We start from the raw sequence: 26,047 nt of genomic DNA on the forward strand, positions 1-26,047 counted from the left end.
TTTGAAATTGAACGAGGCGGTTTTGCAAGGAGACCAAGATCTTAAAGGGGAAATCCCAGATAGCATCCTAATCCTCATCATCAAGTTCCGGATTGTCCTGTTGCCAGCGAGATCGAAGTCCTGCTAGAGGGGGCAGGGACACAGAGATCAGATGGCAATAGAGACGTGAGGAGGGCTTAACCCCGCACTCCAAGCGGAGCATCCCCTCCAGGGTAGATTGCGCAATGTGACCTGGAGAGTGCGAAAACTGAGCTTTGAAGGCATGGGAGACTTGAATATATCTAAATAAATAATATGTTGGAATGTTATAAGTGGAATTAAGATAGGAAAAAGAGACTAACGATTGTTGTGACACCATTTGAGAGACTGTTTTTAGATCGTATTTAGTCCATGCATAAGGTTCCGGGATCTTATAAAAATGAAGAAGTGTAGGATTAAGCCATAGAGGGGCATTCAGGGATACTGCTGATTTAGGATAATTTTCATAGGCCAGCCAAGCCCTTCAGGCCCCGGGAGTGTTGGCATGGAAGGGGTTAAGTCATACAGGGTCTGGGGGCCACTGAAGACAAGAAATTTAAGTGCCTCCAGGGATTGAACCACGGCAACTTCTAGAAGAGTGGAAGGATTAAGCAAATCAGGGTTCAACCACCATGCCACTGTCAACAACTGAGTAGCCAGAAAATATTTATGGCAATCAGGTAAGGCCAATCCGCCTTGAGTGCACGGAGGCATCAAGGTGCTCAATTTATAACGTGGTGACGAGGGACCCCAAAGAAAGGGCGAAAATATGTGGTTCAGTTTTACAAAAAAGGATTTGGGTATCCACTGTGGGGAATGCCTAAATAAATAATAGCGGTTTATATTTACTAAAACGATTGCATTTCCATGTTCTGTGTACTGTGGGAGATCTGATATGGTGAATGCAGGCTCCTGGGTTTAGTAACACTTTAGGACTAATAAGGAGTAAGATGACAGTGTTGTCAAAGGATGTCCTCTTCAAATTAAATTGAAAATCCAACAAAGACAGATTATAACACTGCCCTATCAATATTCATAATCTTGGCTAATTTATTACCTACTGTAGTGTTACCCTCAGGCACTAATTCCCCCCCTTTCCCCATCAGGGACACTTCATCATTTATTTAAATGACATTGTCTTTAAAAAGACTTTATGCATTTTTTTTTCTTTACCATTTACGAATATGTACAGAATTAACATACCAGCGAAGGAAAAAGTAGAATGCTCAAAGACAGACCTTTGTTTATATATATATATATATATATATATATATATATATATATATATATATATATATATATATTTTTAGGAGTAAGTGCATCAAACATTTTTCTTCATCGGCCCACAATACCACCCAAGAATGTGACGTGATAACACAGATTTTATAGCCCCAGGAAGTATTGTAAGCAGAGAGATGTCATAAATGGGAAAATAGATTTCATTATGTAATAAATATTTATGACACCTGATCAATTTATAATGACAATAACCGTCACAGTATTAAATGCGTGTATGGGTTTTACTGTTATGGTGTAAAATTGAACACGTGCATTAAAAATAAAAAATTTAACACATGCATGAAGCCAGAATGTTATCTCAATGGTACAATAAATTTCATACAAAAAAAAAGGACGGGGTACTGAAATTTTAATCCATTTCAAAATTGGCCTATATTTAAAGGATAAGTGCACTTTGATGCTAAAAAACAACAAAGGTTATGTGGTTTATCACATACGACTGATTTATTACAGGTGTAGGAAATGTTTACAGTGATGATGTGTTGACTTTAAATATCCAATCATGCATTTATTAAGAAAAAAAAAGAAAAAAGCACACTTGCTTACACATGATTAGATGATTGATGAGCACATCTGGCCCCTGTTCTCTTTGCAAAGTGAACATTGACTATGATTTTAGAGAATCACCCCAAAGGTCTTTCGTTCTCTGAGCCATAAAATGAAGGCCCCTTGACCCCCTCCCCCCCAGGGAAAGGGAGCATTGACTGCTGGGAGCTTGGCAGCTACATAGGCGTTAACCTAAAACAGGAAGGTTAAGTGGCTCCGATGGGATTGGCCACTTATGGTCCTTTCACACCAGCTTTCCACCCGACGGACTCAGTTTTGCTCAGCAGGGATCGATCCGCTGAACCCAGCTGAGCAGGCGGATGACAGGTCCATCTCCGCTCACTGTGCAGAGACAGACCTGTCAGATCCCCGCTCTCCTTTATGGGAAATCGGACCGCCTGTCCTTTTTCATCCGATCCGATCCTCCAGATGGATGGAAAATAGGGCTTCCATCTGTCTGGATTTCACGGACAGGATTGGATTGGATAGCATGCTACTATTTTGAAGTATTCAGCAGTGTTCTTGAGTGGTTTTGATTCAGTCCTCTGGTTTGCATTCAGTTTTACATTGCTTGGAATATTTTGTTTATGGGTTCCTCAGATAGTGATCATTGTCATTGCCTATTGTCTGCCTTTTAGGAGGTTTGTGGTCAATTAGGCCTCCCACTGTCTGTTACCTGGACTGAGGGCCCTGCTCATGTTTTGTCCTTTTTGGGCATCAAGATCTATTCTGTGGAGATTGTCTTTCAGCTCCCGGCGTATAAATTGGCTAGGCTGCATGCCCTGGTACACCTCGCAAGGTATGCCAGTAAGCTCCGGCTCCAGCAACTTCAATCTCTGTTGGGCCACCTTGTCTTTGCTTGTCATGTGCTCCCAATGGGCAGGGCCTTCTGTAGGTGGCTAGCATGGGCTATGAAGGGTATATCTGCTCCACATCATTATGTATGCATAACTAGGCCTATGTGTGATGATTTGGATGTGTGGTTATCTTTCCTGCAGACCTATAATGGTCATTCTTGTTGGCAACTGGAGGATGTGCTCACAGCTGGAGTTCTACACAGATACTTCAGGCTCCCGTGGTTTTAGAGCCTTCTTCCAGGGTGCTTGGTCTGCTGAACCTTGGCCGACCTTATGGGCCCAACTCGATTTGTTGCATAACATGATGTTGTTGTAACTTTTTCCTATTGTGGTTGCGGTAGAATTATTGCGGAACAGGAGAGGGTTTTTTTTGTATGAAATTGGACAAAACACATTGGATGGAGTTTGGTACCACATGTCACATCACAAACACTCGCAAACCGTGGCCATCTTGTTGGTTGGAAAACATTTGTTTCTACACTGTATGACACTCTTGCTTTCATGGTTTTTATGCAAGTATTCTGCATTTATTTACAATACAATTCTTGAACGTTTTGATATACTGCACCATGAGGAGTTGTCCTTTCTCATTCTAATATATGTGACCAGTGGAGAGACTTAGAGGGGCCAACATCCGGTTCTTATTGATGAGCAAAGACAAGTCAGAGGATTGTTGAAATGCTTATATGACCACCTATTATTTAGTGGTCCATACCTTGGGGTAAGAGGCCTGGTGTGCTATGGTGTTGGTGGAGGACTATAGGTTCAGCTGCAGTTCAGCTTGTTCTGCATTCTTTCTTTTTATATTGCCTTTAGTTATACTTTAACCCAAAGATCCCAAACATATTAAATTTACAGGGACAACCACACAACTGGTAGGTGGCTTTGTAGAGCTTTGTAGGGTATTCCAACAGTTGAGGGAGGCGCATAGTCAAACTTCCACCTTGCATCAGGTAATTTTAATAAACCTATTTCAGATTCTTAGAGATTAAATGGATACACTTCTATTCTTTTCACAATAAGTTCTGCATTGTGGTAGAGCATGTGTACCTTGTTGGATTTCTAATTTATATATTATTATCTAACAGGAAAAGTAGAAAGACCCCTAAATTTGGTGGCAACAATCCAAGAAAGTAATGCCTTATACACACGCAACAATTATCGGCCGACCGATCGTCCGACTTTTGTCCAGAGTGGTCTTTTGTTGGTTGGAATGTGCCTAGACTGCACACGAATTTTCTCAGCCAACAAAAACCAACTTCAGAAGTGATGTCATGTGCTGGTTTACTTTCCGTGTGTTTTTTCTTCTCTTAGCATGCCCAGTCTTGCTCATCAGATTTTTGTCTGCCGAAATCTGTACTGACTGACGGAAAATCGGCCGTTGTGTTGACGGCCAACAAAAATTTTATAGCCTGCACACCTGGATTTTATTTGGCCGAAAAGTTGGAGTCAGTTGTCGAAAAGCATCATACTAACAAGCCGAAAATCGGCCGTTCGGACGTTGGCCGAAAATTCCCGGCAAGTAATCGATGCGTGTGTACGAGGCATTAGGAACAGAGCCAAAAGCCTTGGCAAGCAGATCTCACTGCTATAGTCCTCATTAGATAAAAAAAAGAGGACAGTGGGTCTAGGACCTGGAAGAACTGCCCGAAGATACACTGTAGCTCCATTAATATGGCAACCACACAGTGCTCTTGAAAGGATGGCAAAATGGGTCTGAGCAAAAGTACAGCAGCAGAATCAATCACCATTGACTTATGTCACACTGTTTAAAGGATAAAGTTGCCCGAGTTTAGATTTAAAGGATTGGTAGTTGTCACAGCAGCAATTAAATGGAGCAGCAGCACGTCAGAGAATCCATGCCTTTCAATGACCAACATTTTAGGCAAATGTATACAGTACTTCTGTTATATTATAATGGAAATAAAAAAACTTTCCATCTCTACCACAGCACCAGAAAAAAAAAGAAAAAACACAAATCATGTCAAAGCTTTTTAAAGGGCTCATTTTAAGTTAGAAAACAGCTACTGCTATACATTGTATTAGCACATCACACTGTCACCTTTTTTCCCCCAAACATTACTGAATTGCCACATATTGGCAATTCATTGAGATCTATTCACTGCCATGGTACTGAGATATCATGAAAAAAGTATGGCATGTCATATTGCACTGCGGTGGTGTGAACTGACCTAATTGGAAACAAGTCAAATTGCGTTTTCTATATGTTGAGACTGTCCTGAGAAAGGCTGCCTGGTGAACGGCATCGGATGTGAACGTGTTCTCAATTTTCCAGGCACAAAGAACTGGAAAAGCACAGACTGGGCCTTGGAAAAGCCACCAGGTGAAATCCTGTGTTGAAATGGCATGATACAGTGTAATACGTTAGGATTGCAGCTTTGTATCATGTCATTTGGTTTATTTACATTTTTGAAATTGCCACCGGTTCCACCCCCCTGCATCACAACGCTCGCAGGGAAGGGAACCGGAAGACAGGTGCCGGCATCGGCCGAGCACACAGCGGGGAGACAGCAGGAGGATGGCTGGAGGACGGCGGGGTATCGCAGTGGAAGGTGAGTTTTATTGTGGGGTAAACCTGAGTGTGGCTCAGGGTTACTGCTTTTGGCACTGTATATTAATCCCGAGCTACATTCAGGAATACCGCTAGGGATGTTATTATAATTTATCATTTAGTGTTTCAAACTTTATCATACCCGGGATGTCTACTAGACTCTTGTTTGGACAGATTTAAGTGGGTTTTTCCTAAGAATTATAGGCCTAATATATAAAACAACATATTACCATGCAAAACAATGTACCACTTTTAGCACAATAACTCTGACATAATCAGACTGTGAGGGAGGTTAAAGGCTCAGTTGGGGCGACTTGTCAGGTGACTCAGTCACTCAATTCAGTGCAATGGAACCATTCTAATCGAAGCAACTCAAGTCCCTCTGACTTAGAAAAAGGTTCCTGCACTACTTGGGGGTGACTTCAGAGCGGCTTGCATTGACTTCTATTAAAGAAGTAGTTTGCAAGCTGCACTGAAATCGTGCTATACGGGGCAGTTTTGGAGTCAAATTGACAGCCTCAGCTCTGTTCTTGTGTGAAGGAGGGTGTGTCGCTTCCCTCCAATCAGCTCTCAGAGCTCTCCTCACTGAGCTCTGCAGAGTGTAACTTCAGCTCTCCGCCCCCCCCCTTTTTTCTCTGCCCCCTCTCAGAAAAAATTATAAATTCAGCACTTTGAATGGATGTAGAGAAGACTGCAGATAGATAGGTATAACTTATGTAGGGGGATTTATCTTTGTGTATCACCTGAGTATAGTCACTTTACTGGGTATATGTAAGGGTTTACAAACATTTTAAGATACTCTGTACTTATCCATCCCACTGATGAATGTAACCAAAAACATTCCAGTGTTGGAGCACTTTAAGTGCCCTCTAAATACGAGAGAGAATTTGCAACAACCAGCCATTTAAGTTTGTACCAGCTCCCTTGTTTGTGACCATGCCAGCTGCCCAATGAGCGAACTTACATTAGGTCTGTGTTCTATCACTCTTACTATTAACATCTGCTTTGCCCAAAGAAGTCACCAGATTTTTGTTTACCCTTTCACAGCCAAAACTAGCATGTCACTTGTCCTGTAAAAAAAGTCAAATTAAAGGATCATTCCAGGCTAAACCAATATTTCTGGTTTTGGCACATATAGTTTCTTGTAGCTCTAAGGAAAGGAGAGTGACCCCTTGAAACGCATCAGTCATTCAGCCATTTGTTCCTAACTGTGTCCGAGCTGGAGCAGATCTATTTTGCTTGAGGTTTCTCATTAGCATGTGAGCATCCATTGGTCTTTGTGGATAAAAAAAAAAAAATCAATGGTAATGTACAAGGTGGTTGCGCCCTCCTGTGTGTTTTTTGCAGTTTCTTGTATCTCCATTGGACCCCACAGACAGGATCTCTGCATTTCGAGGTCAACCAAAAAAGCATGCGAAGTATTCATGCTTTCCTTTCTAAATTGTAAACTTAGTTGATGGAGGATGCAACAAGAGGAGTGGGAACAGAAACAGGACCTACGGCATAGGGATCTCAAAGCTGGAGTCATCAATATATTAATCTAATGGGTGACTCAGACCCCCATCTGAAATTGAACACTGAATATTCTAATATGGCCCCCATCCCCTTCCAAACAAACATTCTGTCCCTATCCAGCTAAATAAAGCAAAAATCAAAAAAATATGATACTCACCTAAATCTTTGGTGCCAGGTCCTAAGTCTTCTGTTTACTGGAATGCAGAGGGTAAAGTCTAGTACACACAGGCCGAATGTCTGGCGACATCAATAAAAACCGGCTTACACATGTATGGCAGCCGGTCCAAAATCTGTCAGACATGCATGCTCGAAAACCAGCAGCGGGCCGGCTCCTGATCACCACTCTCAACCAATGGCCCCCTGTCAAAACACAACAGCTCAGCAAGGGAGATCGCTGTAATAACATTGGATCGTTAGTACAGAGGCTTTGACCAGAGCTGTCAGTTTTTTTTCGGTCAACCCAGCTCTTGGTGTGTAATAGGCTTAAGGGTAGGGCAGGGCTTGGCAAATTTGCTATGTAAATCTAGGAGCCAGCTAAAAAAGTGGAGAGCCAGTTTTTTTTCAACTAACAAAGCTTACGAGTGGAACACGTAACATGATCCCGAACACACGTTTAAAAAATAATTTTAGGTCTGAAAATTACATAAAACCCTCAAAAATTATATATTTTGTGAAAGCAGACACCCTAGAGAATAAAATAGTGGTAGTTAAAATTTTTTACATCAAACAATATTTCCGCAAAGGTCTAAGAAACACAAATTTTCTGTTAAAAAAATTAAAAGTTACCTTAAGGGTGAACAAAACGCAATAAATTAACCAATTTATTTGGTAAAATATAAAAGATGAGGTTGCACCGAGTAAATAGATACCAAACATGTGAAACCCTAAATTTGTGTGCCCCCGTGAAATTGCATCAAACTGCAGTACCCTTTTTTTTCATAGGTGACATTTAAAAGTCCCCTATAGGTCATCAGTTTAGCATTAGCAGGTCTGGTGCTAGAATTATTGCTCTCATTCTGGCGTGTGGCGATCTGTAACGTGTATCGCAATCAATGTTTTTTCAGGCGTAGGCGCCCCACGCGTTTATTTTTGTACGTGCATATATGTAGGGGTGGGAGGGCCTCAATTTTGGGGGCGGATGTAATGTGCTTGTATGCTTGGGTGAAACCTAAATTTTTTACAATTAAACACATTTTTTTTTACTTTACTTTTCCCCCATCACATAGGGGACAAAAAGCCTCATATGTGATGATTTTTTTGGTGACAGGTTCTCTTTAATGAAAATTCTAGAGTCTTAAAGTCCCTGCACATCTCCCCTGTTCTCCACTGAAACTAATGCAATGCACAACGCACTGCATTACATTCTTTCTCGGCCTAATGGCCGGGGAAACTGTCAATGAGTCCCAGAATTGATGTCACACGTCCTACAAGAAGGGAAGAAGGGGAGAAGCTCTCCTACCTCCGCTCTACCCAGCGACTACCACCATGCCGGTCCTGGGCCCGCAGATGGGCAAGTGGAGCCTGGGAGGTGGGTGGTAAGGTGCGCGCTGGGCATGTGGAGCACAATTTCTTGTCGCCATGGTGACCTGGCGCCTGGGGTTTGTCGAGCCCTGGGGTTTTTCTTTGGGTGTCCTGGTCTCTAGTGACATGGAAGCTTCCTGATGGCTGTCCATTGGCGGGGTCCTAAAGACCCCAGCAGTGTCATGGTTACAACAAAAGGGGTAGAAACAAGACAGTGCAGAGGTGGGCTTTGACCCAGCCATGGATCACCAGACCACTGGATCTCCGACACATGATGGTGGACCCAGTTGAGTATAAAAACATTTTAGAAAATTCCTTGCAAATGAGTAAGAGGCAGTTTGTTAGAAAGGATGGAGAGGTGATAGCAAGAATTTGCCCAAAGATGGGCCTTAAAGGGAAACTTCAACCCTACCCCCATTTAATTTTTTTTGATTACCTCTTCCTTCATGCTGTGCTGTCCTCAAATCAGTGGATTCAGCATTGTCCTTCTCCCACTGCCCAGGTCCCACATAGCCGCCATCTTCTTCTGTGACACCACCCAGAAGCAGGTGTCAGTTCCAGGTCTAGGCAGCCACCTCAATGGAAGCGGATCCCTCCTGATATATATAATTTGCATATCCCATGAGGCACCAGAAGCACATCATGTGAACTTTGACTAAGGGGCTTTTCTTGCTGCGTAAGGTGGGACAGTTTTTAGGGGTGGTAACTCATTCCATCTAGTAAAGCTACACTTTAAATATTAGGTTTGGGTTGACTGACCCATTAATGCCTTGTGCGTATTGAAGAAGACTATGTCCACCACAGATGCAACAATACATATACACAGCTTTAAAAATCAATCTTGGATAATGAAAGATAATTAAAACTTGCTGACAACAGGGGGAAGAAAAAAAAAAAAACTCGAAATAAAACTTCATTTGCCATCATATGGCTGTCCAAGTGGGATTAATAAGGGAGAAAATGTTCAATATTCAAGGTAATTTCCCTGCTGTATCCATTCCCCCTCCTTCAATCCATCTGCTGTGTTCAAGAGTTTAATTATAATGCAAACGTCCCATGATTTTTACAGCTGAAAGCCAGAGTATTTTTGCACAAATACCATATGTTTCCCGATGAAACTAGCGAAGAGATTAATTATGTGTTCCAAAGCTGCAACTTCTGAAATTACACAAAGTGAAAATCACAGCCCTGTCTACGGAATGGCTTGAAGTTTTAATTATTAGCTAAAGGAACAAGTCTCAATAAAACAAGGTAACACTGATACCTAAATTACATGTATCGCACTTGTTAATGCCGCCAGAGCATGCTGGGAGATGTTTTCACACGAAGCATTATCAAGCCATCCAGATAAACGATTTACATGGTGCTCTCTGATGCAAGCTGTTGGGTTGCATAGCCAAGACTAGCTCATTGCATGAGCTGATAGTGTAAATGGCCCAACATGGACCAACGCCTGACCACTTTGGGACAATTGGGGGAGAATCGGACTGTACAGAGCTTCCTCTATGGGCTTTAATGAGCACTTCTGGCCAAAAATCTATGATTTATTGTGCAATTTTATGACCGGTTATTTCTTGATGCCTGGCAGCACTGGGGTCATTGGTTTTAATCCCGATCATGACACTACCTACCTGGAGTTTGCATCTTCTTGTGTTTGCGTGAGTTTCCTCCCACATTCCAAAGACTTAAGGCCCGTACACACGTACCGATTGTCAGCTGAAAATGTTTGGCCGCCGAACGATCGGCCGATTTTCGGCTTGTTAGTATGATGCTTCCGACAGCCGACAGCGCACTTTCGGCCGAACAGAATCTGTCGTGCAAGCATTAAAATTTTTGTATGCCGACACCAGAACGGCTGATTGTTCGCCAGTCAGTACAGATTTCGGCCGACAGACAGCAGATTTGCAAGACTGGGCATGCTCAGAAAAGAAAAAAGACAAGGAAAGTTAACCATCACATGACATCACTTCTGCAGTCGGCTGTTGTTGGCCGACAAAATTTGTGTGCAGTCTTTTGCAGTTTTCAACAGACACGACAGCCCTGGACAAAAGACGGCCGATCGTTCGGCCAACGATCAGTACGTGTGTACGGGGCTATACTGGTAGGCATAGGCGTGCGCAGAAGGTAAGCCGAGTGTGCCTGTGCACACTCTAATAACCCTGCTGGTATTTCATCAAAGCCCCCAACAGGGCTACTAAAAAAATTGCATAAAAATAAAATTGTAAAAAGAATATACAAATAGAATTGTAAAAAGAATATAAAAATAAAATTGTAAAAACTAATACAAAATAATAAAAAAAAAAAAAAATTGAAACCAACCTCTGCCCTACCAAAAGTCCAAGCTGCAACAAAGGGAGAGCCATGATGCTCCAGGTGATCATGATCCTCTCCTTGATGATCAGGTGGTGGTTTGGTCCATGTGCTGACCAGGTAATCCAAAGAAGCAAAAAAGGCAACCGCACTCCAAGATGCAAGGAAAAGCGCTTTATTCCATTAAAATCCCTACTGTCTATGTTTTAATACATTTTAACCACTTGCCGACTGCTCACAGTAATATTACTGCGGCAGTTCAGCTCCCCTGGGTCCAGCCACGTAGATCTACGTCACTGGACTGCAAGTGATTCCAGCAGCGCGCGGGGCCGGGGGAGGAGCAGCTCCGATCGCCGCTACCCTCCCCCGATCGTCAGGGAAACGGAGAGAAGACCCGCCTGCTTAATAAACAAAGCAGGCAGATCTTCTCAGTGACAGACAGGAAGAGATCAGCAGATTCAGCATAGCTGAAACTGCGATCTCTGTGTCTGTCACAGAACCCCCCCCCCCCCCCACGTCAGTAAGCATGAGGCATACATTTAAAACCATACCTGCCAACTGTCCCGTTTTTCCCGGGACAATCCCGGCAAATAGGAGCCTGTCCCGGGTATTTTACAGTGTCCCTGTTAATCAGGGACATTGTAAATCATTAAAAAAAAAAAAAAAAATTGTATTTTTTTATTTTGTGCCACACAGTGTCACTCTCACCCCAGCTAGGAGTTGTAGTTCTGGCAGCAGGTTGTCTCTCTCTCTGTGCCCACTCACTCTTCCTGCCTGTCGCAAATTTAACGTGTCACCGAAGGCAGGGTGTCAGCATGGTGCACTTTCCAAAATCCGCCAGCAGGGGGAGGCAGAGCACCTTTTGACAAGCTGGAGTCCATTAATTACTACTATCAATAATGTTTTTTTATTGATATAATTTTTACACCTGTTAATTGATACACATATACATATATATATATATATATAGTTTTCTAGCTCTAGATAAATGTGTGTACATATCCGTGTATGTGTGTGCATATATACATATATATATTGCTCAAAAAAATGAAAACAGACCTCAATCCTCAATGGGAAAAATCTCATGCTGGATATCTATACCGGTATGGACTTGGTATGTGTTAGGATGGTATGGACTGGGTAATGTGTTAGGATCTATACTGGTGTGAACTGGGTAATGTGTTAGAATCTATACTGGTATGGACTGGGTAATGTGTTAGGATCTATACTGGTATGGACTGGGTAATGTGTTAGGAAGGAAAGGATGCCACATTGTTTTATGTAAATGAAAATTATCCACCTACAGAGGGCTGAATTCAAAGACAGGTGAATAAAGTGTGAAATGTGCTCAGGTGTGACCATACAAAAAATGGAATATGTAAATCTAAATAAAGTGTTAGGTGTAAATAAGTACAATAAAACCAAATTATACCAGATAGTATAATCGTACTTATTTACACTTTGTACTTTATTTATATTTACATATTCCATTTTTTCTATGGTCACACCTGAGCACATTTCACACTTCAGAATTGCAGGGAATTGTGATGAGAATTTTAAACTTTAGGCAGAAGTAGTGCAGTAGAATGGGAGAATTATTCCAACTCTGCTACTTTGGCCTTAAATTTTCAATTCCCTTTTCAATTTCCTGTAATTCTCTCTTTATGAAGTAGACCCTATAATCTGATAAATAGGCGGAGATTAATTATGCGGAGTGGGCGGAGCTTCAGGGAAGTGGGTGTGGTAAGTAATTGATAGCTGTGCTGCAAAGTGTCCCTGGAAATTTTTTTCAAATGTTGGCAACTATGCCCCTTGATCACCCACAGTATTAACCCCTTCCCTGCCAGTGTCATTATTACAATAACAGTGCATATTTTTAGCACTGATTACTGTAGTAATGTCACTGGTACCCCCAAAAATGTCAGAAATGTCAGTTAGGTGTCCGATCTGTCCACCGCAATGTAGCAGTCCTGCAAAAAATCGCAGATTGCCGCCATTACTAGTAAAAAAAAAACAATAAAAATGACATAAATCTTTCCCGTAGTTAGTAGACGCAATAACTTTTGCGTAAACCAATCAAAATACGCTTATTGCGATTTTTTTTAACCAAAAATATGTAGCAGAAAACAAATTGGCCTTAAATGTTAAAAAGATTTGATTTCTAATTTTTTTCTTGGGAATGTGGAAAAAAATGGATTTTTGTAAGATCTTACTGTAAAATCCTTTTCTCTTAAGCTCATTGACAGACGTAGTCCTCGTTGATTCAACACAACTCAGGTTATGCTGCCCTCTACAGGAGTAGGACTAGACAGTAAAGAAAACATTCTGGCCACACCTTAGGGGCAGTCCCAGAGGGTATATCCTCTCTCTCTCTGCTACAGCAAATCAGTTATGTCACAAAGCAGTGTTTAGAGAATTTAACCCAACCCAACTCAAAACAGAGGGGCGGGTTCTACGTCTGTCAATGAGCTTAAGAGAAAAGGATTTTACGGTAAGATCTTACAAAAATCCATTTTTCTCTGTCGCTCATTGACAGACGTAGTCCTCGTTGATTCAACACAACTCGGGACGTCCCAAAGCAGTACCACAAATGAGGGGTGGGAAAATGGAAATCAAATCCAATCTAGAAGGCCCAACCGGTGCCAACTAGAAGTTTTCAATGCTCATCAAAGATGAGACTCAACAGAAAATTCCAACAGAAAAAAACCCTCGAGGTAGACCACCAGTCTCCTCAAATTGCGGCCTGCAAAACCTTGCGGCCAAATGAGGCATCCGCCGATGCCATCACATCAATTTTATAGAATTTTGTAAAGGTATGTACCGACGACCAGGTGGCCGCCTTACATACCTGGACCACTGACGACTGATGGCGGAAGGCCCAGGAAGTACTGAGCGCTCGAGTGGAGTGCGCCTTAACAGGGAACGGAGGATTCCGACCCTTAATAGAATAAGCCTGTACCACCGTCTTTCTAATCCATTTGGAGATAGTCGCGGCAGATGCAGGCAACCCCTTTCTGGGGCCATCCGTGATCACAAAAAGTGAATCCGTCTTACGGAACGATTCCGTAGCCTTCAGGTATACCCTGATTGCCCGAACCACATCCAAGGAATGCAACGCATGTTCCCGATGATGACTGGGCTGAGGACACAAGGAAGGTAATACAATATCTTCATTCAGATGAAAGTCTGAAACCACCTTTGGAAGAAAGGATGGCTTAGGATGAAGAACTACCTTATCCCTATGAATCACTAAGTATGGGGACTGGCATGACAATGCAGCCAGTTCTGACACCCTGCGTGCAGAAGTGATAGCCACCAAGAAGGCCACCTTCTGGGATAAAGTAAGCAAGGGAATCTCCCTGATGTTTTCAAAGGGAGGTTTCTGCAGAACCGACAAAACCAAATTAAGATCCCAGGGCGGTAAGGGCGCGCGGACTGGTGGAGCCAGGTGCCGCACCCCCTGGATGAAATTCCGCACCAAGGACTTAGTAGCCAAAGGCTTCTGAAAGAAGATTGCTAATGCTGAAACCTGACCCTTGATGGTGCTCAAGGCTAGTTTCTGCTCAACCCCCTTTTGCAGAAAGGCCAATATTCGGGTCACCGAATAGGTACGTGGCGGAAATCCTAAAGATTCGCACCACGCGATATACGTCTTCCATGTGCGATAATAGACCTTGCTGGAAGTCGCTTTCCTTGCCTTAATTAGCATAGGAATAACTGAAGCTGACAACCCTCTGTCCTTCAGTACCTGGGTCTCAATGGCCAGGCCATTAAACCCGCGACTGTAAAGCACAATGGAAGATCGGTCCTTGAGACCGCAGACACTCCCTGAGAAGAAGTTCCCAAGGAGCGTTCGCGACCAGCATGTCCAAGTCGGCCAGACCGGCTTGACGAGGCCAGTCTAGAATTTCCAGGACAACTGGAGCTGACTGGATCCGAACCAGGCTGCCCTAGAGCTATCTGGCCCCGGCAATCCGACAAAGTCTGATCGTTCTCGGTTCCCACACATTTATCAGACACCTGATTCCTATCAGGAGTGGTGATTTCTCCTGGTTGAACATTAGGAACCGAAGTCACCCGGCTAGAGACTCCTTGGTCTGTCTGTTCAACCGGATCCGATTCTTGTGGGGAACTGAGGCTAATCTTTGGAAAAGGTAAAGAAAATCATCTGTTCAGGGAACGGTAACTACCGCTCCCTGTAGTACTTAAATGTTGGAAGGGAAGAATCGCACCGGTAGCAGTGGTTGATGCTCGATCTGATGCTCTGAATACCGGTGAAGACGTCCCCCCACCCTCAAGCCGGGTGGGGGTGCACCTTCAGGCTGTGTAATCCTTTGCTTCAGGTTTGGCTGAGTCGGTCTTTTGTTTGTCCGACCAGCCCTTCTTGAACCCTCCTAGAGGAGTTTTGCCCTTCCCGCTTGCTCCAGCAGAGCGAACGAACCCTTTATGGGCGGTAAAGAAAGGTCCCCGCTTGTTACGAGGTCCTTTAGCTTTAGCAGCCTGTGGCAAAAAAGTGCTTTTGACCCCAGTGGCATCCTTAATGATCTCATCTAGGGTGGCCCCAAATAGGCGATTCCCCTGAAAGGGGAGATTCGCCAAGGTCTTTTTGGAACCTAGGTCCGCTGACCAGCATTTTAACCACAGCACACGTCTGAGGATTACCGCTGACATAGATGCATACCCTAATAGGGGGATAGCATCCAAGGCTGCGTCACAGATAAACTGTAGTCCTTGTATAATCTGTTCCATCAAATCAGATGTTGCCTGGGGGAAATCTTTCCCCTTCAGGTCCTGGCGCACCAGTCTCGCCCATTCCGTTAATGTCTGAGAAACTAGACCAATGACAATTACTGGTCTAAAGGCTGACCCTATCAGGGAAAAGATAGTGCGGGACTCCGCTTCTACCTTCCGATCCACCAAATCCTTAAAAGGACGAAGCGTCCTCCACTGGAATAACCGTGGCTTTATTCAGTCTGGAAATAGGTGGACCCACCACTGGTGATACCGTCCATTTCTTAATGAGGGATTCCTCAAACGGATAGCGTCTAGCAATGCGCTTGGAAATAGTAAAGGTACGCTTAGAATGCTCCCATTCCTCTTTAATCTTATTACCAAAACACTTGGGTAAAGGAAGAACCTTCACCGTTTTGGTGGGTTTGCTAGTACCAAAGGGAATTTCTATTTCATTTGCCTCTGCCGGTAAAACCTCAAGTCTTAAGGTTTCCCGAACCGCACAACTAGTGCGTCCACCAATGCGTCTTCCTGAATTATGGCGGAAGCATGAACGTTCTCCTCACTGTCTGAGGAAACCTTACCTGAGACAACAGCCCCTGCAGAGGGACCTGCAGCTGCAATGACCATCTCAGAATCTGAATCTGAAGTATCAGATGATATAGGGGTAGGCGGGGGTCGCTTTCTTGACCCCCGTTCCTGACAGGCCGTCTCCACCCGAGCCACCAAAGACTCCAAAACTGCTGTAAATGCATCCATACTCTGTGCACCGGCGGGTCCCACAGCCCCCTCGAGGGAAACAGGTGGGGGTACCTGTGTGGCAGGGTCCATGATAATTCCAGATACTACCCGGAAAAAATAAATTTGCCAAAAAATAAAACTTTTTTTTTTTCAGACCCCCAGCGCCACAAAGCCCCTCAGTGTTACCTGCTTAGGGACCCCTACAGAGCGAGAGAGAGAGAGAGATAGACCCCAAGGCTCACCACTTGATGCTCAGAGTTTCAAATGCAACTTGTCTCAGCGCTGTCTAGAACAGACAGGAAGTCTCTTGGCTGGCTTCCCGGGAAAAAAGGAGGCGGCTCCGCCCCTCTGTACGCCTTCCGGCGCCTCCCCTAGCTCCACGAGGTGTTTGGGTCACCTCAAACATGGCCGCCCCCATGCTGGAGACACGAGGCTACACCAAAATGGCGGCCTCGTGCGATCTACCAGGCAATGGTGGCGGCCTGTACAGAATAACGGCATGTTTGCGGGAGTATCTCGGCCTCACAAACCTTCACCCTCATGGTGATCAGCATGGCCGGCGGTACCGGACCCTGGCGGGCCGTATGCGGTCCGTGGCCGTCGGGAGGCATCTGCTTAGCTGGAGAAATATGATCTGGAATGCAGAATACATGTATAGACATCGCCCTGTGGCTTCTGACAGGTAGGATACCTATACTATCACAGTAATGTTCTAATACTGCCACTGACTACAATCATTTAAACATTTTTGCAATTAGATTGTCAGCTCCCAAACCAAGCCTCCTGGTTTATTGTTCACAAAAATCACACTCCAATAGGGGGATCTGTGACATGTTATAGGATAGAGGGGAGACCCATCCTTACCATTACAGAGAGGGGCCCGCGTTCACCACAAGACCTGTCAGGGGGAAAGGGGGAACATACTACTCACCCTACGGGAACCAGGCGGGCGCCAACTCCTCACAGTACCCCTCTCCACCTGGGTGGGAGGGCTGTCGACCAATATGGACGCGGTGACTCATGGTCATTGGCGTTTAAGCGAGACGTTCAACTCGCAGGGTCAGTCCCCGTCCAGTGGGACTATGTCGCGGCCGACCCAGCGCGGAGCTATGGCCTGCACGCGCTTGTAGGCTGAACTGGGGTGACCACTGGATCTCAACATCCAGCCCGTCGCCCAGTTCCAGCTTTCTTGCTTGAAGATCTCACAGGAACACTGGAGAAAAAAAGCTGTCTAAAAAAATCTAAGAAAAAAATCCTGCCAGGACCGAAGATCCTAGCAAGGCATCTAGGTCCTTACTCCTAACTAGACAGAAAAAAACTAATTTGCTGTAGCAGAGAGAGAGAGGATATACCCTCTGGGACTGCCCCTAAGGTGTGGCCAGAATGTTTTCTTTCCTGTCTAGTCCTACTCCTGTAGAGGGCAGCATAACCCGAGTTGTGTTGAATCAACGAGGACTACGTCTGTCAATGAGCGACAGAGAAATATTGTTTTATTTTTCTTAATTGTTGCTGTTTTTTTGTTTATAGTGCAAAAATTAAAAATCGCAGAGGTGATCAAATACCACCAAAAGAAAGCTCTATTCGTGGGAAAAAAAGGCCGTAAATTTTGTTTGGGTACAGCGTCGCACGACCGCACAATTATCCGTTAAAGTAAGGCAGTGCCGAAACGCAAAATAGGGCCTGGTCAGAACGGGGGCAAATCCTTCCGGGGCTGAAGTGGTTAAAATATTTTTTTTAACAGGCAAATAAACCTCACTCTCCCCAATTGTCTTTTATTCACTACGATACCTGGTTTGTCTGTTCCTCAGATGAGACTTATTCACACTATATGTGTTGCAATACATTGGCTGATTGCAGTAAATTGGAAATCCTCTTCATTCCCCCAGGCCCTATTAAAGGCTAGACTCTCTTCGATTAACCAAATGGAAAAAATTTTCCATGTAATTTATAATTCAACAAAATCCTATGATAACAAATGGGAACCTTGGTTTGATCACTCTAACATTCTATTTCCACCGATGGGTTCCTAATCACAAATATATCTTTACAACGTGACTGTGTAAGATGTAGTTGGTAATTTGTAGTCATAACGATATGTTCTCTATATACTCTTGAGGCTCGGTTCACACTGATGCGATGCGGGAAGGCTGCGAATTCGCAGCCTGTTCCCACATCGCACACGCACCCCCGACAGTTCACACTGCCATATGCGATCCGCTGGGGGTGTCAATGTAATCTTAACGACACCCCCAGTTTGATCGCATATCGCAGTGCGATCGTGCAGTTCGCACAGGATCGGATCGCACAAGTGTGAACCGCTGTGCGATCCGATCCTGATGCGGCAGCAAAAATGCCTCCTGTGCGTGTTTGCTGCGGGTGCGATGCGAATTTAGCCATACAAACTGTATGGCTAAACTCGCACCGCACAGCTGATCGCATGTAATGTCGGAGCAGTGCGCTCCGACATGACATGCGAACCCCGCACACGCAGTAGTGTGAACCGGGGCTGAATGTTTACTGCTTTATGCACTATTATGGAAATTGTCATATGTCCGCTACTCGGTACCACTCATACGAAGTCTTATTTTTTCTTGATCCTTTTTAATTATATCTGAACTTATACATACTTTCTGTAACAATGAATATTGTTTATTGTTGTTTACCTCACTGTTAATATACGCTTTTGTACCACAATTTTTTCACCCTAATAAAAAAGTTTGTATACAAAAAAAAAAAATATTTTTTTTACAATTTTAAGAGAGTGTGTATAGATACAGTACACACACACATTATTATATATATATATATATATATATATATATATATGTATATATATAGCGCCGACAGTTTACGCAGGGGGCGTAAACTGTTGGCGCTATATATAACTGAAACGCAAAATAGGGCCTGGTCAGAAAGGGTGTCAAATCCTTCCAGGGCTGAAGTGGTTAAAATGTTTTTTTTACAATTCTAGGAGAGTGTGCATAGATACAGTACACACATATATATATATATATTATTATTATATAGGATTTATATAGCGCCGACAGTTTACGCAGAGCTTTACAACTTGAGGGTAGACAGTACAAATACAATACACTTTAATACAGTAGGAATCAGAGGGCCCTGCTCATTAGAGCTTACATATATTTTTATACATACCCACACACGTGTTAGAGCTTTGGGGTGCACACCCTAATGCAAACAGCTGCGCACACCTATGCTGGTAGGTAATCAGCTCCATTCTAAATTGGCCCTAGTATGTGTATGTATGAATGTGAGTTAGGGACTTTGGATTGTACACTACTTAATTGTAGGAACTGATGTAAGTGTACAAAGTATACATAATGTAAAGAGCTGTGTAAATTGTCATCGCTATATAAATACCAATATTAAATAAAAATAATTAGCTTATAGCCACTCCTGTAAAACAGAGCTCAGACTTAAGAGGTCGTAAACCCCACATTTTTTTTTTTTTTTTACAACCCGCAAGAGAAACACACAATGAGCTAGTATGCATCGCATACTAGCTCATTATGAAATACTTACCTCAGAACGAGCCCCCGCCGTGCCGCCCGCTTACCTGTATGACGGGCGACATGTCCAGTCGCCCGTCTTTCGGGATCCCGGCATCCGGCCATCTAATTGGCCGGAGCCGCGGTGACGTCACTCCCGCGCACGCGAGTGGGAGCCGACGGTCAAGGGACTCTGAAAGAATGGCACCAGCGGCCGTTCCTTCAGAGCGCATGCACCAGTGACGTCACTGGCTGCATGCAAAGTAAATAGGCTTACATAGTTACATAGTAGGTGAGGTTGAATAAAGACAATAGTCCATCCAGTTCAACCTGTGTAGGTGTGTGTGACTGTAATCATCTAACATAGCCCTCAATCTCCTGATCCTTGAGATGTAAGTCTAAGAGTCTTTTGAAAGTCACCATACTACCCGCAGAAACCACCTCTTGTGGTAGACAATTCCACAATCTTGTAGCCCTAACAGTAAAGAACCCCCCACGTTGCCTGAGGTTAAAACGCTTCTCCTCTAATCGCATTGTATGTCCTCGAGTCCTCATGCAATTCCTTCGAATGAACAGCTTTTCTTCTAAGCTGAGATCCCCATTAAGATATTTATAAATTGCTATCATGTCCCCTCTCAGACGTCTTTTCTCCAGGGAAAATAAATCGAGCGATTGCAGCCGCTCTTCATAGGTAAGGTCCTCCAACCCCCTAATCAGTTTAGTTGCCCTTCTCTGGACTTTCTCCAGCTCCAACACATCCCTCCTGAGGACTGGCGACCAGAACTGGACAGAATACTCCAGATGCGGTCGGACCAGAGTTTTATAAAGTGGAAGGATTATAGTCTTATCTCTGGAATACATCCCTTTCTTTATGCATGCTAATATTCTGTTGGCTTTGGAAGCTGCCGCTTGGCATTGCATGCTGTTGCCTAATCTATCATCAACTAAGACTCCCAGATCCTTCTCCATTTTTGATTCCCCCAAGGGTTCCCCTCCTAACGTGTATTGTGTTTTTATGTTTTTGGTCCCCAAGTGCAAAACCTTACACTTCTCCACATTAAACCTCATTTGCCATGTCGTTGCCCACTCGGTAATTTTGTCCAGGTCATTCTGTAGGATATCTGCTTCATGCTGTGCAGTTATTGCCCTGGCCAATTTTGTGTCATCTGCAAAAACTGATAACGAACTACTGATCCCGTCCTCAATGCTGTTTATGAATAAATTGAACAAGGTTGGTCCCAGGACTGAGCCCTGGGGCACCCCGCTTACTACCTCAGACCAGTCTGAGTATGCGCTGTTTATTACCACCCTTTGGACACGGCCTTTTAGCCAATTCCGTATCCAAGAGCAAACCCTGCTGTCGATACCTGCAGACCTTATTTTATAAATTAAGCGCTTGTGGGGAACTGTATCAAACGCCTTAGCGAAATCCAAGTACACCACATCCACTGGTCTCCCCCTATCTAGCTCACAGCTTACCTCCTCGTAGAATGCTAAGAGATTGGTTTGACAAGATCGCCCATTTGTAAACCCGTGCTGGTTACTACTGATGATGTTTTTGTCTTTAGCATACTCTACGATATAGTCCCTTATCATCCCCTCCAAAAGTTTACATATTATTGATGTCAGACTGACAGGCCTATAATTTCCCGGGATATGTCTCTGGCCCTTTTTGAATATCGGAATCACGTTAGCCTTCCTCCAATCCCCTGGTACATCTCCTGTCCTAATACTGTCAGCAAAGATCAGGAACAGTGGTCTAGATATAACCATACTGAGTTCCTTGAGCACTCTCGGATGTACGCCATCCGGGCCTGGTGATTTGTTTGTGTTAAGTTTATCCAGTCTTTCCCTGATTTCCCCCTCTGTTAGCCATAGTGGCAAGTCCTGTGTATTACTACTAACCATACAGTCATGGTCAGTGTACCCTTCCTTTTCCTGCGTAAAGACTGACGAGAAAAAAGAATTCAGCACGGTTGCTTTTTCAGTGTCCTCTGTAACCATCCTCCCATCATCGCTAATTATGTGTGCAATATGCTCTGCCCTAGTTTTTTTTGCTGTTGATATATTTAAAGAATTTCTTTGGGTTTTTTTTACTATCCTCCGCTATTTGTCTCTCAAAGTTGATTTTAGCCATCTTGATTTCGTGTTTACACTTCTTATTTTCCTCCTTGTATTGCTGGAAGGCCGATACGGTGCCCTCTGATTTATATTTCTTGAAGGCCAATATATTTCTTGAAGGCCAATTTTTTTCCCCTAATTTTTTACCTATAGGTAAAAGTGCTCTGAGGAGGGTTTACTTCCTTTTTAGGCTACCCATACAGTACAGTATATAACTTTCTTATTCAATTTCCTTTAAGCCCCGTACACACGATAAGAAAATCTGAAGGGAAAATTCGCCCGACAACCGATCTGCCGATTTTCGGATTGTTAGTATGGTGCTTTGGACAGCCGACTCCGACTTTTGGGCCGACAAAATCCTGATGTGCAGGCTATAAAATTTTTGTCGTCCGTCAAAACAACGTCCGATTTTCGTCTCATTAGTACAGATTTCCACGGGAAAAAAATCTTATGAGCAAGACTAGGCATGCTCAGAGACGAAAGAACACATACAAAGCAATCCAACACATGACATCACTTCTGAAGTAGAATTCTGTCTTACGGGAAAATTCGTATGAAAATAACCTCTTCACTTTCCACATCAGACTAGCATGCCACAAAAAACGGACGACAGATCGTTCGATAATCTGATCGTGTGTATGGGGCTTTAGATTTACCTTCAACTATGTAGTGCAAGGGCCTGCCTGGTTGCATACAAATTAAACATTTTAGGGCTTTACCTCATATTATATGTTTTTTTTTTAAATCAAAAGGAAAATTGTACAATAGAATTGCATAATGTATGGTCAGCCTAAGGGAGTTGATAGAAGCACATGGTGCCAATCAGTTGCACTGTGGTGCAGTGCTAACAAGGGACATGTTGACAGGGAGAGAACACAGAGATGAGTTCATTCGTTTCTGAGTCTCCTTTTACTCTTTAGTCAGAGCTGTGTGGCAGAGCTGTGTAAATCTCAGGACTGGATAAAAAAAAAAAAAAAAAAAATACAAATCCTTTAGCAGGTACCACAGCTCTCAAATTTGTATCTTATCTGTGTGTTAGCTGTTTTACTGGAGTTCAGTTTTAATTCATACAAATCATGTCAGGAATAAACAAACATTAGTTATGTTTCAAAAAAAGCTTACATTGTATTACATACAAAAGTTTTAAAAAACCATAGCAATAGAAGAAGTGCATCTCCTGAAGATGCTAAAACTGTGAAATGCGTCAAGACTTTCCAGCTAACTGAAGCTCCATCAAATTAGGTATGTATGTATGTATGATATGAGCTACCATGTGTGGTTGTACACAGGGGACTAATAGCTGGTAGTGTCTGGTATATTTATCTTTTGAAAATGCACATCTTCTATTGTTATGGTTTTTAAACTTTTGTATGCAATAAAATGTAAACTTTTTTTTTTTTTTTTTTTTTTTTTTAACATAACAAACGTCTGTTTATTCCTGAGATGGTTTTTCCCATTTTTGCAATTAGGGATGTGGTGCTGATTATACCTATTAACACATTTTATTTATAAATTTATACAAATTAAACGCCATGTTTTATTTTTTTTTTTTCTTTAATTTTAATTGGTGATCTTGCCGGTGGTGGTGCATCCTATTGCCAGGTGACAATGCTGATTCTTTAGTGCTTTGCTGCAGGAGGAACATTGTCACCTTGTGCTGCACGCTGCTGGGAGTTAAAGGTTGAATTGCTGAGGCACAGCGAACCAGCACATTCAGCCTGCAACCTCCCTGATTAGTTATTGACAGTGGCTGTGAGGGTCATACACTGAGGGGTAAGGGGCAGAGGAAGCGGATTTCTACAATTGAACATGTAAAAAATGTCATGGGGAAAACAACTTTGCAAGCTAGCATTTATGATAAACAATATGGATAAATTTTACTTGAAGCGGTAGTAAACCGCTGAAACCCCCCCCCCCAAAAAAAAAATAAAACCTGCAAGACAATAGCATAATGTGCTAGTATGCACCGCATACTAGCACATTATGAAATACTCCTCTTAGAACAAAGCCCCGGCAGCGGCGCCTCAACGTTTCTTCTAGGTTCGCAGACTCCGGCGCTATGAGTGGCCAGAGCCGCGATGAGGTCACTCCTGTACGTGCGCGCGGGAGCACTCCATTGCAGCAAGGAGCTCTGAAGTTCTGACACGATATGCAGGACCTTTACAGCGCATGCACCGCTGATGTCAGCGGCTACATGCAGGGTGAATATCTCCTAAACCGTGCAGGTTTAGGAGATATTCATTTTACCTACAGGTAAGCCTTATTATAGGCTTACCTGTAGTTAAAAATCACCAAGCGGGGTATCCAACCGCTTTAAATGTTAAAGGGAATATATAGCATTGTTATATTTTATTTCTTTACTATGGGCAGAATATAAAATATGATGGTGTTTTTAAGCAGCAAGAGAAGTATCAAGCTACTTTTTACATGATTTCCAGGCCTCTGGAGTCAGAAATGTAGTGGGGTTTTATTCCAGCAAAGCAGGAAAGGATAGTCTGGAAACTATTTAAAAGGGGGAGTACAGCTCCACCTGCTGACTTGAAAAGAAAGTACCAAAAAATCCTCAGCAACATTTCACATTTACCTGAATAAAAATACACATATATTTTATTTGTGTTTAGGCCAAGCCATAATAAAGAAAATATGCAAACCCAAGATAGAAGGCCGACTGCTGAGCACAGGACTGCATAATACACAAGACTGCTGAGCACAGGACTGCATAATACACAGAGCGCTGGGTATAGGACTGCATAATACACAGAGCGCTGGGCACAGGACTGCATAATACACAGAGCTCTGGGCACAGGACTGCATAATACACAGAGCGCTGGGCCCAGGACTGCATAATACACAGAGCGCTGGGCACAGGACTACATAATACACAGAGCTCTGGGCACAGGACTGCATAATACACAGAGTGCTGGGCACAGGATTGCATAATACACAGAGCTCTGGGCACAAGATTGCATAATACACAGAGTGATGGGCACAGGACTACATAATACACAGAGTGATGGGCACAGGACTGCATAATACACAGAGCGCTGGGCACAGGACTACATAATACACAGAGCGCTGGGCACAGGACTACATAATACACAGAGCGCTGGGCACAGGACTACATAATACACAGAGCTCTGGGCACAGGACTGCATAATACACAGAGTGATGGGCACAGGATTGCATAATACACAGAGTGATGGGCACAGGACTGCATAATACACAGAGTGATGGGCACAGGACTGCATAATACACAGAGCACTGGGCACAGGACTACATAATACATAGTGCTGGGCACAGGAATACATAATACACAGTGCTGGGCACAGGAATACATAATACACAGAGCGCTGGGCACAGGACTACATAATACACAGAGCGCTGGGCACAGGACTACATAATACACAGAGCTCTGGGCACATGGACTGCATAATACACAGAGTGCTGGGCACAGGATTGCATAATACACAGAGTGATGCGCACAGGACTGCATAATACACAGTGCTGGGCACAGGACTACATAATACACAGTGCTGGGCACAGGACTACATAATACACAGTGCTGGGCACAGGACTACATAATATACAGGAGGGTGTTAGGCATGGAGTGCAGGGTTCAGAGGTTTGCTATGCACAGAGGACACTTCTGCCCCCACATCCATAGCTCACCTCTGCACCCTTCTCTCACAGATTATCCCTGCAGCCACCTCTTAGCCCTTCCCCCACAACAACTAAACTCTCCATCTCTCCATTCAGCTGCATCAGCTCTGATCCCTGCTCCCTCACCTGTGTAAAAACAGAACCCCCCCCATCTGCTTACCTCCCGGTCTCAGCCCTCCACACCATCAATGTTTGGTGCTGCCTCTTCCCCACTGAGGAGCGGCTGGGAGAATGTCCAGCAGGGGGCATCGGCATCCGAGCCATCAGGCTGTTTCTCAGCCAGCATGTGATGCCCTGTCTCCATTAATACTGCCCTGAATCTGGGGACAAAACCAGGGACAGATTTGATCTGGGGACAGTGTATTCAGTCCAGGGACTGTCACCGGAAACTGGGGACATCTGGTCACCCTACCCTTACAGGCTCAGAAAAGGGAGAGAAAGAGCGATATTTCCCTTTTTGAGTGACATTGAGCTTTAAGCAAAACAGAGTGATAGCAAGAGGTTAATTCTCATTTGATCCATCTTGGCTAAATCCATTAAAAAGGTGCTGAAAACGATTGTTTGGTATTACCCGCCATGCCTCGGTGTGATCTCTGGATGTTGAATTATAAATAGCCGCCATTAGCATAAACGTGTCCTGTATT

General features: G+C 43.6%; 1 protein-coding gene across 2 annotated transcripts in view; it reads right to left on the reverse strand.

Annotated features, from left to right (window-relative positions):
• CDK14 (cyclin dependent kinase 14) overlaps nucleotides 1-26,047 on the reverse strand; it is a 786,329-nt gene that overhangs the window by 463,565 nt on the left and 296,717 nt on the right. The window lies entirely within an intron of this gene.

This window comes from Pelophylax lessonae (genome assembly GCF_965119305.1).
Source record: "Pelophylax lessonae genome assembly, chromosome: 5".
Lineage (NCBI taxonomy): Eukaryota > Metazoa > Chordata > Amphibia > Anura > Ranidae > Pelophylax > Pelophylax lessonae.